The 16,692-nt window shown below is 41.0% G+C and overlaps 1 long non-coding RNA gene and 1 other non-coding gene across 2 annotated transcripts in view; one reads left to right on the top strand and one right to left on the bottom strand.

Moving 5' to 3' along the window:
• The window catches only part of LOC139160204 (uncharacterized), a 16,282-nt gene extending 1,009 nt beyond the window's left edge, over window positions 1-15,273 (top strand). The window contains exons 2-3 of the long non-coding RNA XR_011557900.1: window positions 772-861; window positions 15,135-15,273. This is a non-coding gene — a long non-coding RNA (uncharacterized lncRNA). The remainder of the gene's footprint in view (window positions 1-771; window positions 862-15,134) is intronic.
• On the bottom strand, window positions 3,743-3,815 carry TRNAV-AAC (transfer RNA valine (anticodon AAC)). The gene has a single exon. It is a non-coding gene; the product is annotated as a tRNA-Val (tRNA).
• Window positions 15,274-16,692: the final 1,419 nt, after the last annotated feature.

Genomic DNA, 16,692 nt, shown 5'->3' with positions numbered 1-16,692 from the left:
TTTTTAACCTAGGTGAAGGACTTTACTCTTCTCGACGTTGAACATCATTTTGTTAGTTTGGGCCCACAACGTTAATCTATCTAAGTCTTTCTGTAGTTTGAGCCTATCCTAAGGATTTTCCTTATAAATCCTTCCACTCCCCACCATCCAGTCAGGGCGGAAGAAGCTTCTGGGATGAGAAGCGAAACATCTTCAAAGGGAACCCCCCCCCCCCCCCCCCCAGAAAGTCCAGTTGCCTCTTGGAAAAAAAAGCACCGTTGGGACACAATGCAGAAATGTCCCCATTTTGTCCATCATAGAAACATAGAAGATTGACGGCAGAAAAAGACCTCATGGTCCATCTAGTCTGCCTTTATACTATTTTCTGTATTTTATCTCAGGATGGATATATGTTTATCCCAGGCATGTTTAAATTCAGTTACTGTGGATTTACCAACCACGTCTGCTGGAAGTTTGTTCCAAGCATCTACTACTCTTTCAGTGAAATAATATTTTCTCATGTTGCTTTTGATCTTTCCCCCCAAATAACTTCAGATTGTGTCCCCTTGTTCTTGTGTTCACTTTCCTATTAAAAACACTTCCCTCCTGAACCTTATTTAACCCTTTAACCTATTTAAATGTTTCGATCATGTCCCTCCTTTTCCTTCTGCCCTCTGGACTATACTGATTGAGTTCATGAAGTCTTTCCTGATACGTTTTATGCTTAAGACCTTCCACCATTCTTGTAGCCCGTCTTTGGACCCATTCAATTTTGTCAATATCTTTTTGTAGGTGAGATCTCCAGAACTGAACACCGTTCATCCCCAGCACATGCCCTCTCCAACCCACGGGTGATATCTATTGGTCATTGATAGCTGCAAGGTAAACATGTAAAAATTGTCTCTCCCCACCCACCCAGTGGTGTATTAACCATTAAGCAGACTAGTTCTCTTTACCCTTATATATATTACTACATGTCTATTTTTCTTCCTATGTATTTGTGTATTGGACAAATGAATAAACAAACAAATAATAAATAAGGGAAGAGGTCTCCAACCTTGGCAACTTTATGAGGTGTGGACTTCAATTCCCAGAATTCCTCAGCCAGTGATGGTATGCAGAACCGGTAGAAAAATTTTGAATTTCTTTTCTTCTTTTTTTCCCTTCTGGGCTCTGGGTATGTTTTTTCTACCGCAGTAAATGAGGTTGTATGTGTATAATTTTAGAAGAACTCTGCGTGTATGTGTGTGTGTACATACACTTTATATAGTAGATAATGTATATTTTTGTGTGCCTGTGTGTAATACATATGCATATATACATAGAATTAAATAATATATTTTGGATGTTCAGTAATAGTAAATAGATAGGGAAATTGTATCTCTTTGAGGCGAGGAGAGGCCAAGCACCCTAACCCAAACCCTTGATGTGAGTGATGTCAAGTTGGCCACCTTTAAACCAGTCACATGACCTTTAAGCCACCACCTTTAAGTCACATGATCGTCAAGCCACTCCACCTAGACACATGGCTGGCAAGCCCCAGCCACAAAATAAGCCACATCCACAGTGGTAGTAAAAAAATTGGCAACCCTTCATTGTCCACACCTCATAAAGTTGCCACGGTTTGAGACCTCTGCTTAAGGGCACGAGGCCCAAAGGAGGCACCGCAAAGTTGAAAAAGGGCAAAAAACCACCAATGAAAATTTGTTTTAAAAAAATTGATAAAACTAGGAGTGAGGGGCACCAAGATTTGTCAGAATTTTTTTTATTTTTTCTCTCTCCAATCACAGTACAATAAAAATTATAACAACAACATCAAATTGTTTTACAATAAATCAATTTCAGGAAGTTATAGAATACAATGCTACCACCTTCACTTTTGACATCTGAATAAAAATAGCTGCCCAATTTTTAATGCTATTGGCTAAGACCCCATTTAGGCTGTTCCGAATTCTAGTATCTCACATTGAATAGGCTGAAATGTTTCAAATCTCTCCTAATCGCTTCGATATCAATTTTCATATATAATCAATACCTTTTACAAATAGTTAACGCCTATTAATAAAATACCCTTAAAAAAACATTTGAAAAATTCTTAGAGTAGCGTAGTCAAAGGGGAAAAAATAAACCCAATAATGCCAACAAATATTGCCTAATTAATCCAATTACCAACCTAATTACTAATTGCATTATATAAAAAATTAAAAATTAAAAGGATAGAATAAAATAAAATAAAATCTATAAAAAATGAAATGAAATTAAGTTTCTAAAGAAATTAAGAAATTAAAAACGTAGGAAGGTTTGGTAGGGAAGGTTTGCCTATTTGCAGATGACTCTAAAGTGTGCAATAGGGTTGATATTCCTGGAGGGGTCTGTAATATGGTAAATGATTTAGCTTTACTAGATAAATGGTCAAAGCAATGGAAACTGCAGTTTAATGTTTCCAAATGTAAAATAATGCACTTGGGGAAAAGGAATCCTCAATCTGAGTATTGCATTGGCAGTTCTGTGTTAGCAAAAACTTCAGAAGAGAAGGATTTAGAGGTAGTCTCAAAATGGGTGAGCAGTGTGGTCAGGCGGTAGGAAAAGCAAGTAGGATGCTTGGCTGCATAGCTAGAGGTATAACAAGCAGGAAGAGGGAGATTGTGATCCCCTTATATAGAGCGCTGGTGAGACCACATTTGGAGTACTGTGTTCAGTTCTGGAGACCTCACCTACAAAAAGAAATTGACAAAATTGAACAGGTCCAAAGACGGGCTACAAGAATGGTGGAAGGTCTTAAGCATAAAACGTATCAGGAAAGACTTAATGAACTCAATCTGTATAGTCTGGAGGACAGAAGGAAAAGGGGGGACATGATCAAAAACATTTAAATATGTTAAAGGGTTAAATAAGGTTCAGGAGGGAAGTGTTTTTAATAGGAAAGTGAACACAAGAACAAGGGGACACAATCTGAAGTTAGTTGGGGGAATGATCAAAGGCAACATGAGAAAATATTATTTTACTGAAAGAGTAGTAGATCCTTGGAACAAACTTCCAGCAGACGTGGTTGGTAAATCCACAGTAACTGAATTTAAACATGCCTGGGATAAACATATATCCATCCGAAGATAAAATACAGGAAATAGTATAAGGGCAGACTAGATGGACCATGAGGTCTTTTTCTGCCGTCAGTCTTCTATGTTTCTATGTAAGACACAGAATAGAAAATTACACCAAATAGATAAGATAAATATAGGTGTAAAGACGCAGCAGAATAAAAAAAAGAAAGCTAGGGAAAAAAAGCGCAAAAAAAAAAAAGGAAGGAAGAGGAAGAAAAAGCAAAGAAGAACTTTCCTCTTCTTCTCATTGACTTCTCCACCTATCTCCTTATAGCATTTTCCAAAATTTGCAAAGTTTTACAATTGCCTTATAAAAAAGAGCATACCCAACAGAATCCTGCAACCCGAACAAAGAAAAGAAAGATTTGTCAGTGCTTAGGGCACCAGGGAGCTTTAATCCGCCACTGCCCATCACGCTGCTACAAGACAGTCCTCTGGGGCTTTGAATGATTGGGGAACTCTTGAAAAACACTATAACAGTGTAACAGACTGGAAGGGACCTTGGAGGTCTTCTAGTCCAACCTTCTCCTGCTCAAGCAGGAGACCCAGCCTATACCATTTCAGACCAATGGCTTGTCCACTTCTCTTGTTAAAAAACCTCTAGTGTCGGAAGGAGCACACACAAGGGAAGCTGTTTCCACCAATTAATTGTTAAAAAGAGTTGTTTCTGCCTGGTTTCGAACCAGGGACCTTTCGCGTGTTAGGCGAACGTGATAACCACTACACTACAGAAACTCCTATAAAAAAGGGAAAGTCCTTCCCTGGCCAGGAATCTAATCCAGCTGCAGCAGTTTGAGTGCTGAATCCTTAGACCACTGGAGAACCTTATGTTAGACCAATTGTCCTAATTTTCAACAGGCAGGAGGAATGACTGAGATTGAATTTCATTGCACTCTGGGAAAAATGCTAGTTTGAAAGCTCAAAAAGCTTTGCAAAAAGCGTTTCTTTTTTTAAAATCCAGAGGCAGGTGACAATGTACTTTACAGCCAGTAGATGGCACTCACAGATCGTCTAAGGCCAGTCTGAGCGCATATAACTCTATGCCACCTGGTGATTGTAAATAGTGATGGGCGAACTCAACGGAGTTTGGGTTCTGCGAGTTCGGTTAAACCCGAACTCCAAGCACTCCACTCCCAGAAACCCATCATTTTTTTTATTTTTACGGAATTATTTTTATTTATTTTTATTTTTACAAAAAAGGATGCCCCAGCTGCGCCGTAAGCAAAGGGAGGTCCTTTTGTAAAAATAAAATTTTTAATTTTTACGTGAAAAGACGCCCCAGCCGTGCCGCAAGCAAAAGGAGCTGGGGAATCCCACGAAGGGATTCCGGGGGTAGAGCTTTGACATCACATATACTTCTTCCTGGCCGGCCAAAATAAAGCCACCGCCCCAGTAAGAAGTCTCCCTGTCGTCAAAGCTAAACAATTTCCGCGGGGGCCTCATGCGAACCTTGCGCTGGTTTCGGGGCGGTCGGGAGCAAGCACGCAGAGGAAGCTCCGGGCGAGCGAGATCCTGCGCTGACTGGTATGGCGGCGGCGGAAGCGCGCACCCGTCCTTTCAAGATTCCGGGGGCAGCATTAAAGTAATGGTGGGAGGATGGAATCCAGGAAGTGATCACCTTGGTGTGTTTAGCAACCTGCCTGTAAGTGGCAGCGTGCGGAGGTAAAGCCCAAAATTGCGGGCGCTCCGGGAATCCAGGAAGTGACGTCAAAGCTCCACCCCCGGAATCCCTTCGTGGGATTCCCCAGCTCCTTTTGTGCCTCCAGACCGGCTGACAGCTCCCCGGCGTTCGCCTTCCTCTGCTGCCACTGGCGCCCAGCTCCTCCTCCTCTTCTCAGCAGATGACAGCTGGGCAGCGGCGCTTCGTGGTGCTCAGCACGAACACCAAACCAGAACACAAATTTTAAAGAAAATTCGGGTTCGGGTTCGTTATGCTGAACGCCACAAAGTTCAGTACGAACCCGAACTGTGCAAGTTCGGTTCGTCCCAACACTAATTGTAAAGTATATGGCGACCTGTCAGTTAATCAGAAAAGAGCTGAAAGGAACCTTGCAGGGCTTCTAGTCCAAAAAGTGGGATGGAATCAAGATCCCCTGAAGAGTTAATACTGTACCACTTTATAATGCCTTAGTAAGGCCACCTTGGAATACTGCATCCAGTTTTTATTTTTTATTTTATTTATTTAGTCGAACAAGTATAGGACTGTAGTTTGTATAAGCATAACATAAGTAGAAAGTAATTATAAAAAAAGAAAATAGGACAGTAGGATAGGGATGATAAGCACTATGGTGCTCTTATGCACGGCCCTTGCACACCTCTTATAAAAGGGGAGAAGTCGACTGTAGACAATCTGAGGTTAAAGATTTGGGGGTTTGTGGAAGAAACCACAGAGTCAAGTAAAACATTCCAGGTGTTGATCACTCTGTTGCTGAAGTCGTATTTTCTGCAATCTAAGAGTGGTTTACGGTAAGTTTGAATCTTTTACATGCTTGTGTGTTGTTGTGGTTGAAGATGAAGTAGTCACTAACAGGAAGGACATTTTGTTATATGGTTTTATGAACTACTATTAGATCGGAGGTGACATAGTTGTAAATTGTCTAATCGCAGTACAGTATTTCAAGTCTGATGGAGTAAAGTGTTTTGTTGTGAGAGGAAGAGTGTAGGCCTCTTCTTGTGAAATATTTCTGGAGTCTCTCAATTGTATTTATGTCTGAAATGCAATGCGGGTTCCATACAGGTGAGCTGTATTCTAGAATTGGTGTGACAAAAGTTTTGTAAGCTCTATTTATGAAGAAGAAGCTACATAAGATTAGATTAACAACTCTTAATGGTTTTTTTGGCATTGTTGTTACAGTGGGCTCTGACACTTAGGTCATTGGATATGAGTACCCCAAGGTCTTTGACAGAGTGAGGGTCGTCTACAAGTTCGTTTCCTCCAAGTTTGTATTTAGTATTCTGATTCTTTTTCCCAGTGTGTAAGACAGAGCATTTGTTGGTTGAGATTTGAAGTTGCCAGTTGTTAGACCATTTGGCTACATTGTCAAGGTCCTTTTGAAGGGTAAGCAGCGTTGTTGTTGGTATTAAATATTTTAACATCATCAGCAAAGAGAATACAGTTGCTGGTAATGTTGTCACAGAGATCATTTATGAAGAGTATGAAGAGTGTTGGTCCTAAAACACACTTGAGGGACACCACTGATGACAGTAGCAGGATTTGATATGGCATTTCCTATTTTGACTACTTGTTGTCTATTAGACAGGAACACTGTTATTCAATCATGTAGTGGTCTGGAGATGACGTAGGGTTTAAGTTTCAGAAGAGGTTTATAATGAACTTTTTGTTGCCATGATGTAAGAAAGAGGTTTTGAGACTCTAGAAAGAGTGCAGAGAAGGCATTGCGGGGTGGTGTACATGCGCGGGTAGGGAGGGAAGAGTTGTGGGCATGTACACACATACTAGCACACACACACACACAAAACATTTTGGCACATGGACCAAGAAAGGTTCTCCATCACTGCCCTATAACATTTCAGACAAGTGAGTGTCCAGTCTCTTCTTTAAAAAGTCCAGTGATGAAGCTCCCACAACTTCTGATGGCATGTTTATTTATTTTATTTGTCAAACAAGTATAGTATTATAGTACATATTTACATAACATAACATAAGTAGAACGTAGTAATGGAAAGGATAATAAGACAGTAGGACAGGGGCATTAGGCACATAAGTGCACTTATGCACGCCCCTTACATGGCTCTTAGAAAAGGGGAGAGGTCAATTGTAGATAATGTAAGGTTGAAGATTTTGGGGTTGGGGGAAGCAACAACAGAGTCAGGTAGTGAGTTCAAGGTGTTGACCACTCTGTTGCTGAAATCGTATTTTCTGCAGTCAAGTTTGGAGCGATTTACATTCAGTTTGTATCTATTATGTGCTCTTGTGTTGTTGTTAAAGGTGAAGTAGTCACTGATGTATGATTTTATGAACAACAGTAAAATCAGTTCGGAGACAACGTAGTTGTAAATTTTCTAGATTTAGTATTTGAAGTCTGGAGGAGTAGGGTAATTTCTTACGTGAGGAGGAGTGAAGGACTCTTCTTGTGAAGTATTTCTGGACTCCTTCGATTGTATTAATATTTGATATGCAGTATGGATTCCACACAGGTGAGTTATATTCTAGAATAGGTCTGACAAATGTTTTGTATGCTCTGGTTAATAAATCAGTGTTTCTAGAGAAGAAGCTACGTAAGATTAGATTTACAATTCTTAATGCTTTTTTGGCAATGTTGTTCCACTGGTTAATTGTCCCCACTGTTGGGAAGTTTCTACTCAATTCCAGGTTGTTTCTCTCTTTGATTGGCCCTTATTTTTTGTGGCAGACTCTCAAATGCTGGAATGCTGCTATCCTGCCCACCCCTAGTCCTTCTTTTGTCTCTCCTTATTGTCTCCTTATTTTGTCTTCAGGAATAAAGTGGTACCTCTACTTAAGAACACCTCTACAGTGGTTCCTCTACCTAAGAACGCCTCTACTTACAAACTTTTCTAGATAAGAACTGAGTGTTCAAGATTTTTTTGCCTCTTCTCAAGAACCATTTTCCACTTACAAACCCGAGCCTCCGAAACTGTAACTGGAAAAAGCAGGTAGAAGCCTCCGTGGGGCCTCTCTAGGAATCTCCTGGGGGGAAAACAGAGCCGGAAAAGGTGGGGGAAAGCCTCCGTGGGGCCTGTCTAGGAATCTCCTGGGAGGAAACATGGCCGGAAAAGGTGGGGAGAAGCCTCCATGGGGCCTCTCTAGGAATCTCCTGGGAGGAAACGGGGCCGGAAAAGGTGGGGAGAAGCCTCCATGGGGCCTGTCTAGGAATCTCCTGGGAGAAAACAGGGCTGGAAAAGATGGGGAGAAGCCTCCATGGGGCCTCTCTAGGAATCTCCTGGGAGGAAACAGGGCTGGAAAAGGGTAGGGAGAAGCCTCCGTGAGGCCTCTCTAGGAATATCCTGGGAGGAAACAGGGCTGGAAAAGGTGGGGAGAAGCCTCCATGGGGCCTCTCTAGGAATCTCCTGGGAGGAAACAGGGCTGGAAAAGAGTGGGGAGAAGCCTCCGTGAGGCCTCTCTAGGAATCTCCTGGGAGGAAACAGGGCCGGAAAAGGTGGGGAGAAGCCTCCGTGGGGCCTCTCTAGGAATCTCCTGGAAGGAAACAGGGCTTCCACCCTCCCTGTGGTTTCCCCAATTGCACACATTATTTGCTTTTACATTGATTCCTATGGGAAAAATTGCTTCTTCTTACAAACTTTTCTACTTAAGAACCTAGTCACGGAACGAATTAAGTTCGTAAGTAGAGGTACCACTGTATCCAATACCTGAAACTGTTCTTCCGATGTTTTAGTTTCTGGGTTACAAATGTTCTGCATTATGTACCGTGAGAGACAAATAGTCAACCTTCTCAGAATCTCGGAAACTCAAATTACTCCGACTACGGTATTCAAATTTCTTGATAGAAGTGCAGCGGGATTTGTCATGGCTTTCTTAAAAAAAATTAGTTTGCTTCCCTAACCCGTAATCCTGGGATTTCCTTATGATCTTCCTTTCACGTGCTAACAACCACAAGCAGGAACTGTGGAGCCTCCTTCTGCCACACACTTGAAAAAAGGTTGGTGCAATACATCAGGAGGATGTGCCTCTCAAGAAGGCTCAGCTGTTAGTCATATTTCCTTGATTCACAGAAAACTGCTGGCAAGATGCAAACGGGGTTAGTGCCACATCATATGCTACGTAATTCAGATTCACCAGCTTGGCACCACCTAAAAGTTGGATGATCTCAAAATTTCAGCGAAATTTGCCCATTGAGGAAGATATACTGTAATTGAAAATGGAAAGTTTAACTAAAGAAATAAAAAATATAGATGAGCAAGAGTACATTAACTATTGGAGTAGGTTTTATCACTGGATGGAAAAAAGAGAGAAGAAAGTAAAATCAGAGAGTTAATTAATATTAGATAATACGGGAAATAAATGTCAGAGAATCGGTCACAAAAGGAAAACCAAAAGATATACCAGAATAAGATCTTTGCCAAAACTCGTGGTATACAGTATATGTAAATATAATTCATGTAATAGTAAATAAGCACCATTAGATCTGTAGTACAGGCACGTCACAAATGGTCCAACACTTATTTTAATGCTTTTTTCTTTTTCTGTGTGAGTTTTATTGTTTTATTGCTTTTTCTGTGTGAGTTTTGTATGTTTAAATAAAGTTTACTTTTATTTAAAAAAAATTCTTAAAAACAAAAACAAAATTTCACCCTATCAAAATCAAGATTTGGGACTATTGTATCCTGGGATTTATTTATTAATATATTTGTTTGTTTATTGCATTTATAGGCTTACGGCATACAAAAGAAAGAATATGATACAATATCATAAATTTATTTATTTATTTATTTATTGGATTTGTATGCCGCCGCTCTCCGTAGACTCGGGGCGGCTAACAGCAGTAATAAAAACAGCATATAACAATCCAATATTAAAACAGTTAAAAACCCTTATTTTAAAACCAAACAAACATACAGACATACCATGCATAAAATTGTAAAGGCCTAGGGGGAAAGAGTACAGTGATCCCTCGAGTTTCGCGTCCTCGAGCATCGCGAAAGGGCTATATCGCGAGTTTTCAACCCGGAAGTAAACTCCACCATCTGCGCATGCGTGCCCTTCCACGCATGCGTAGATGGTGGAGTTTCCCCGCCGGGCAGAGGCTTCCCTGGGTCTTCCCCCTCTTGCCCCGGTAAGACCCCAGCGGCGGCGCGAGCAACGGCGTGGGCTGGCGGGCAGCGCGCGCGAGCTTGGGGACACCCCACCTCCGCCTCCCAGCTGGGAAGCGGAGCTAGGGTGTCCCCACCGCGCGCGCGTTGCTGGGGAAAGCGCGCGCGCTTGGGGACACCCCACCTCTGCCTCCCAGCTGGGAAGCGGAGCTAGGGTGTCCCCACCACGCGCGCGTTGCTGGGGAAAGCGCGCGCGCTTGGAGACACCCCACCTCCGCCTCCCAGCTGGGAAGCGGAGCTAGGGTGTCCCCACCGTGTGCGCGTTGCTGGGGAAAGCGCGCACGCTTGGGGACACCCCACCTCCGCCTCCCAGCTGGGAAGCGGAGCTGGGGTGTCCCCAAGCGCGCGCGCACCCCAGGCGCGAGCAACGGGGTGGGCGGGCGAAGGGCGGGCGGCAGTGGAAGTAAAAACACCATCTGCGCATGCGCAGATGGTGTTTTTACTTCCGCACCGCTACTTCGCTAAAAATTGATCATCGCGTGGGGTCCTGGAACGGAACCCTCGCGATGATCGAGGGATCACTGTATCTCAGTTTCCCCAATTTAACTAAAATCCCCAATTATTAAAAAGTCCCACTCTAACCACAAACATATATAACATTCATCGATCAGAGGGCTAGAGTCTAATAATCCCAAGCTTGGCGGCATAAATGAGTCTTCAGACTCTTACGGAAGGCGAGGAGCGTGGGGGCACTATGGATCTCTGGGGGGAGCTGATTCCAGAGGGTGGGCCCCCCACAGAGAAGGCTCTTCCCCTAGGCCCCGCCAAGCAGCATTGTCTAGTTGACGGGACCTGGACAAGGCCAACTCTGCGAGACCTAACCAGTCGCTGGTACTAAGGTGGCAGAAGGCGGTCCCGTAAGTAATCTGGTCCGATCCCATGTAGGGCTTTATAGGTCATAAGCAACAATTTGAATTGCGTCTGGAAACCAATCGGCAACCAATTCAATTTGCTTGTTAGCTGAGTTGTCTACAATCCGGTCCCTGTATTGATTAAAGGTACTCGTTGCCGATTGGTTCCTCTCTGCCTGGGCGCTGTATTAAAATTGGAGCCTCCGGTAGAGTTTTTGCTGAAGTTGCTCACTATAACTGATAAAGAGCTGAAGTCACACCACCAGCCTCCTGTCTCTTTAGTATTGGGACCCAACATTTGGTGTTGAAGGACTGGAGATTTGCTAGGCATGTGGGTAAAGGGTCAGGATTCTATACCGTTTCCTGTTGATTGCATACAGTACTTAAAGGAAACTCTGGGTTTCCCCTGAGTAATGTTACATTAAGATGCAGTGGCACTAAATTTATGCTAAGCCTAAGCAAAATTTGGGAGGGAAATCAGCGTCGGAGTTGGAACGTGTAGTTCTTTTTTTAAAAAAAAAAAAATTATTGAGTAATTTAAAAAATTTTAAAAAAATTATCACACATCCAGAAAAAAGAACTAAAGAGCAAAACATGCTTATATACTTGTATACATAAAAACATCTACAAACCTATATAAAAGACATAACAAAACTAACAAACATAACACTACAAACTAGATAATATCTAGTTAGTCTTCCCTTAGCAGTCTACCGTATCATTATATTCTCACAATATTATTACTCTTATTTTCCTACATAAAGAAGTTTATTACATTTATTACAATGCTTGGTTTTGTTTCATATCTATGTTTTAGTTAGTTACCTTACATTTTGCTTATCTGCGTATAAAACTTCTCATTTTGTTTTGTTTCTATGATCCAAACAGCTACACCATTTTGTCCAAATTTTGTAAAATTTTGTATCCTCTCTATCTTTTAATTGCATAGTTATTCTGTTCATTTCTGCACCTTCTAAGATCTTACTTATAATTGTGAGGTTGGTAGGACTGTTTCTTTTCTCCAATTTTGGGCTTATGTAATCCTGGCTACCATCAGTGCAGTATATGTATAGTAAAGTATTGGTTATATTTATTTATATTTTCATCCATGATGCTTAATAGGAACATTTCCAGTTTTAACTCTGTTTTTTGTGCTCTAATCCTGGTTAATCATCTCTGGATTCCCCCCCCCCCCAAGTAGATCCTGGCTACAGGGTACATCCACCACATATGGTAGTATGAGCCAAGTTCTTTTTTACACAAACAAATTTAATATGAATAATTTTGGTGACAAACAAATTTAATATATGAATAAAAGGAAATAAATATTGATGAATTCTGTAAAAGGGGGAGGGGAATAAAAAGGAGCTGTTTGGAAAAAAATAGATATTTAATCTCTGACATTCTCTTTCTTTATATTCTAACTCGGGTAGGCAAAGTTGGCTCTTCTATGACTTCTGGACTTCAACTCCCAGAATTCCTGAGCCAATCACGCTAGCTCAGGAATTCTGGGAATTGAAGTCTACATGTCATAGGAGAGCCAGCTTTACCTACCCCTGTTCTAATGGATTAGTAGTATACAGTTAGTCCTCAACTTAGAATACTGTAGTTGGTTCAGTGACCATGCAAAGTTACAATGATGTGAAAAAAATTACTCATGACTGTTTTTCACACTTATGACCATGGCAGCATCCCCATGATCAAAATTCAGACTGTTGATAACTGACTCATAAATATGACGGTTGCAGTGTCTTGGGGTCACATGATCTTTCCCCCCCCCCCAATCCCCTGACAAGCAAAGTCAATGGGAAAGCAATATCCGCTTAACGACCCATATTACTAACTTAATAACTGCAGAGATATTCACTTAAGAATGGAGCGAAACGCCCTTAACCCAATGCTTCTCTTAGCAACAGAAATTTTGGGCTTAATTGTGGTTATAAGTCAAAGGTTACCTGTATATAGTTATATGTAATCCTCAACTGTTCACTTAACATAGAAACATAGAAGATTGACGGCAGAAAAAGACCTCATGGTCCATCTAGTCTGCCCTTATACTATTTTCTGTATTTTATCTTAGGATGGATATATGTTTATCCCAGGCATGTTTAAATTCAGTTACTGTGGATTTACCAACCATGTCTGCTGGAAGTTTGTTCCAAGGATCTACTACTCTTTCAGTAAAATAATATTTTCTCACATTGCTTTTGATCTTTCCCCCAACTAACTTCAGATTGTGTCCCCTTGTTCTTGTGTTCACTTTCCTATTAAAAACACTTCCCTCCCGAACCTTATTTAACCCTTTAACATATTTAAATGTTTCGATCATGTCCCCCCTTTCCCTTCTGTCTTCCAGACTATACAGATTGAGTTCATTAAGTCTTTCCTGATACGTTTTATGCTTTAGACTTTCCGCCATTTTTGTAGCCCATCTTTGGACCCGTTCAGTTTTATCAATATCTTTTTGTAGGTGAGGTCTCCAGAACAACCATTTGAGGTCACAACGTACCCAAGTTACTTATGGCCCTGTTTGCAGAATTATAATGGACTTGCATGTGTACCGTACCCCCCCCCCCAGAGTTACAAAATTACATTTCTGATGCTTGGCATTCAACATTACTTGATGGCCGTTTGCAGTGTCCTGTGGTCACATGACTGTAGTTTGTGATGTTTCTGCTAGTTCTTGGAATTCATTTCTGGTTTTTCGCAAAAAACGCCCCTATGGGGAAACGCATTCACCTAACCACAGCGGTGGTTGCTTAACAGGGGTTGGACAGGATAGTTTTAGTAGACGGCATAGTTTTAATAGAAAAAAGCAAATAGACAAGAGAAATTTGGATAGCTAATAGCATTTTGAATTTGAATGAAAGCAGAAAATAATCTTTGAAATCCGGATGATAAAATTAGAAAAGGAGGTAGCACAAGATGAATGACGTGTACCAGAATAAAACAGATAAATAATTAGGAAACTTTGATTAAGAATTTGGCAATTGATATTGTATTGTATTTTAATTTGAAGGTATGTCATTAAAAAAATGGTCGCAACTTCGAATCTGGTCATGCGATGCCTTGACTTGCAACCGTAATGACTTATGTCCATAATTCCAGGCTTAGTTATAGTTGTGGTTCACCTCGTCTTAGGAGTCAAATCTGTCATTCCATATTGGTCGGTGGAAGCAGTAGGTTGGGATGGACTGTCCTGAAAAATCTAGGTGGTGGGGTAAGAGCTGACATCAATTTGATAGAAATCAATTCATATACAGTATTCTCTTTTTCCCAGTCTCCCTCTTTTTATTTATTTATCTGTCATCTAACTATCTTTATCTACCCATCTATCAATATCTATCTTTATGTTTATCCATCCGCCTATTTATCATCCTTCCTTCTATCCATCTTCCTCTCCATCCATCTAACCGTCTCTCTCTCCATCCTTCGATCCTGCTTTCTCTCCGTCCATCTAGCCATTATCTGTCTGTCTGTCTGTCTACCTACCTACCTACCTATCCATCCATCCCTCCATCATCTCTCTCTCTCTCTCTTTCTTTCTATATATATCATCCATCCTTTCCATCTTTCTCTCCAGCAACCTATCCATCTCTCTCTCCATCCTTCTATCTACTATCTATCTATTTATCCATTATCTATCTCTCTATCTATCTATCTATCTATCTATCTATCTATCTATCTATCTATCTATCTACCTACCTACCTACCTACCTATCCACCCACCCACCCACCCACCATCCATCCATCCATCCATCCATCCATCCATCCATCCATCCATCCATCCATCTATCATCTATCTATCTTTCTTTCTTTCTTTTTCTTTCTATATATCATCCATCGTTCTTTCCATCTTTCTGTCCAGCAACCTATCTCTCTCTCTCTCCATCCGTCTATCTATCTATCTATCTATCTATCTATCTATCTATCTATCTATCTATCTATCTATCTATCTATCTATCTATCTATCTATCTATCTATCTATCTATCTATCTATCTATCTATCTAATCTATCTATCTATCTATCTATCTATCTATCTATCTATCTATCTATCTATCTATCTATCTATCTATCTATCTATCTATCTATCTATCTATCTATCTCTTCAATTATCCATGTATCTATCCGTCCGTCCATCCATCCATCTATCCAGCTTTCTTTCCATCCACCCACCCACCCACCCATCCATCTACCGATCCAATCTCACACAGAAGGAGGAAGAACTTTTTTTAAAACGACAAAGTGTAGGCTAACAACAAAGTGTAGGCTATGAGATATCATTGTCATACTTCTACATTCATTTTTCCTCTGAAAAGGCTGAATTGTAGGTGGGCGGTGACAAGTCACATATTCCTTCCCTCACTTCTCTCTATGTTTCTTCTTCCTTAGACCAAATGCCCACCCTGTGGTCAGAAGACATATGGCATTTTTGAGGCCACTGCTTCCCTTTCGTGTGATGACAATTCTCCTTTCCCTGCAATTCTTAGTTAATCTAAGAGTGATGCACCCACAGGAAGCTGACAAATTGAGAAGAAACAAAGCCATTCCTGGTCTTTAACCCAGTAAAGCCAACAATAACAATCTTTTTGGGCTATGTTTTGTAAATCTTAGTAATCGTTTAACTTTCTTCTGCTTTTTCTCCTTCCACCTCTGCCTTGTATATCATCCTTGAGGCATCAGGATAATGAGTGGCTCATCCCTTCTGCAATGGGACCTTCTCCCTTTTCCATCCCTGCCCGATGAAAATCGAAACTTTGTTTTCCTAGCTGGGGCAGCATCAGTATTTCCTCTGTTTTGGGCAGGGCGCAACTTATTCGTAAATGCAGCACCTTTGCGTGTGCACTGTAAAACAGAGAGGGGCTTGCAACTAGAAGCAACACTAGTAGTAAAGTTTGGAAAAATGGATATTTATTTATTTATTTATTTATTTATTTATTTAGTTAGTTAGTTAGTTAGTTAGTTAGTTAGTTAGTTAGTTAGTTAGTTAGTTAGTTAGTTAGTTAGTCAGTCAGTCAGTCGGTCCAATACATAATACACATTGAAGAGAATAGATATGTAGTAATATATCCCAGCGACAGAGTTGGCCTTCTCCGGGTCCCGTCAACTAAACAATGTCGTTTGGCGGGACCCAAGGGAAGAGCCTTCTCTGTGACGGCCCCGACCCTTTGGAACCAACTCCCCCCAGATATCAGAGTTTCCCCCACCCTCCTAGCCTTTCGTAAGCTCCTTAAAACCCACCTCTGTCGTCAGGCATGGGGGAATTGACATTTTCCCTCCCCCTAGGCTTATAAAATTTATGTATGGTATGCTAGTATGTATGATTGGTTTCTAAATTGGGTTTTTAAAAAAATTAATTTAAATATTAGATTTGTTTACATTGTATCATTATTGCTGTGAGCCGCCCTGAGTCTGCGGAGAGGGGCAGCATACAAATCTGATAAATAAATAAATAAAATAAATAAATAAATAAATAAATATAACAAAAGAAATGAATAGAAGAAAAGATATAAAAGTATAGGCGAACAAATTTGAAAGGGAGAAAAGATAAATGAGATAAGGGGAGACAATTGGACAGGGGACGGAAGGCACAATGGTGCACTTATGCACGCCCCTTACTGACCTCTAAGGAACCTGGAGAGGTCAATCGTGGATAGTCTAAGGGAAAATGTTTGGGGTTAGGGGTCAACACTATTGAGTCAGGTAATGAGTTCTACGCTTCGACAACTTGGTTGCTGAAGTCATATTTTTTACAGTCAAGTTTGGAGCGGTTAATATTAAGTTTGAATCTGTTGTGTGCTCTTGTGTTATTGCGATTGAAGCTGAAGTAGTCATTGACAGGTAGAACGTTGCAGCATATGAGCTTGTGGGCAATACTTAGATCATGTTTTAGGCGTGGTAGTTCTAAGCTTTCAAGACCAAGAATTGATAGTCTGCTTTCGTGGGGTAT

The sequence above is a fragment of the Erythrolamprus reginae genome, chromosome 2 (genome assembly GCF_031021105.1).
Source record: "Erythrolamprus reginae isolate rEryReg1 chromosome 2, rEryReg1.hap1, whole genome shotgun sequence".
NCBI classification, from domain to species: domain Eukaryota; kingdom Metazoa; phylum Chordata; class Lepidosauria; order Squamata; family Dipsadidae; genus Erythrolamprus; species Erythrolamprus reginae.
Note: the sequence above shows the minus strand (reverse complement) of the source record. Positions and strands in the feature narration are given on the sequence as shown.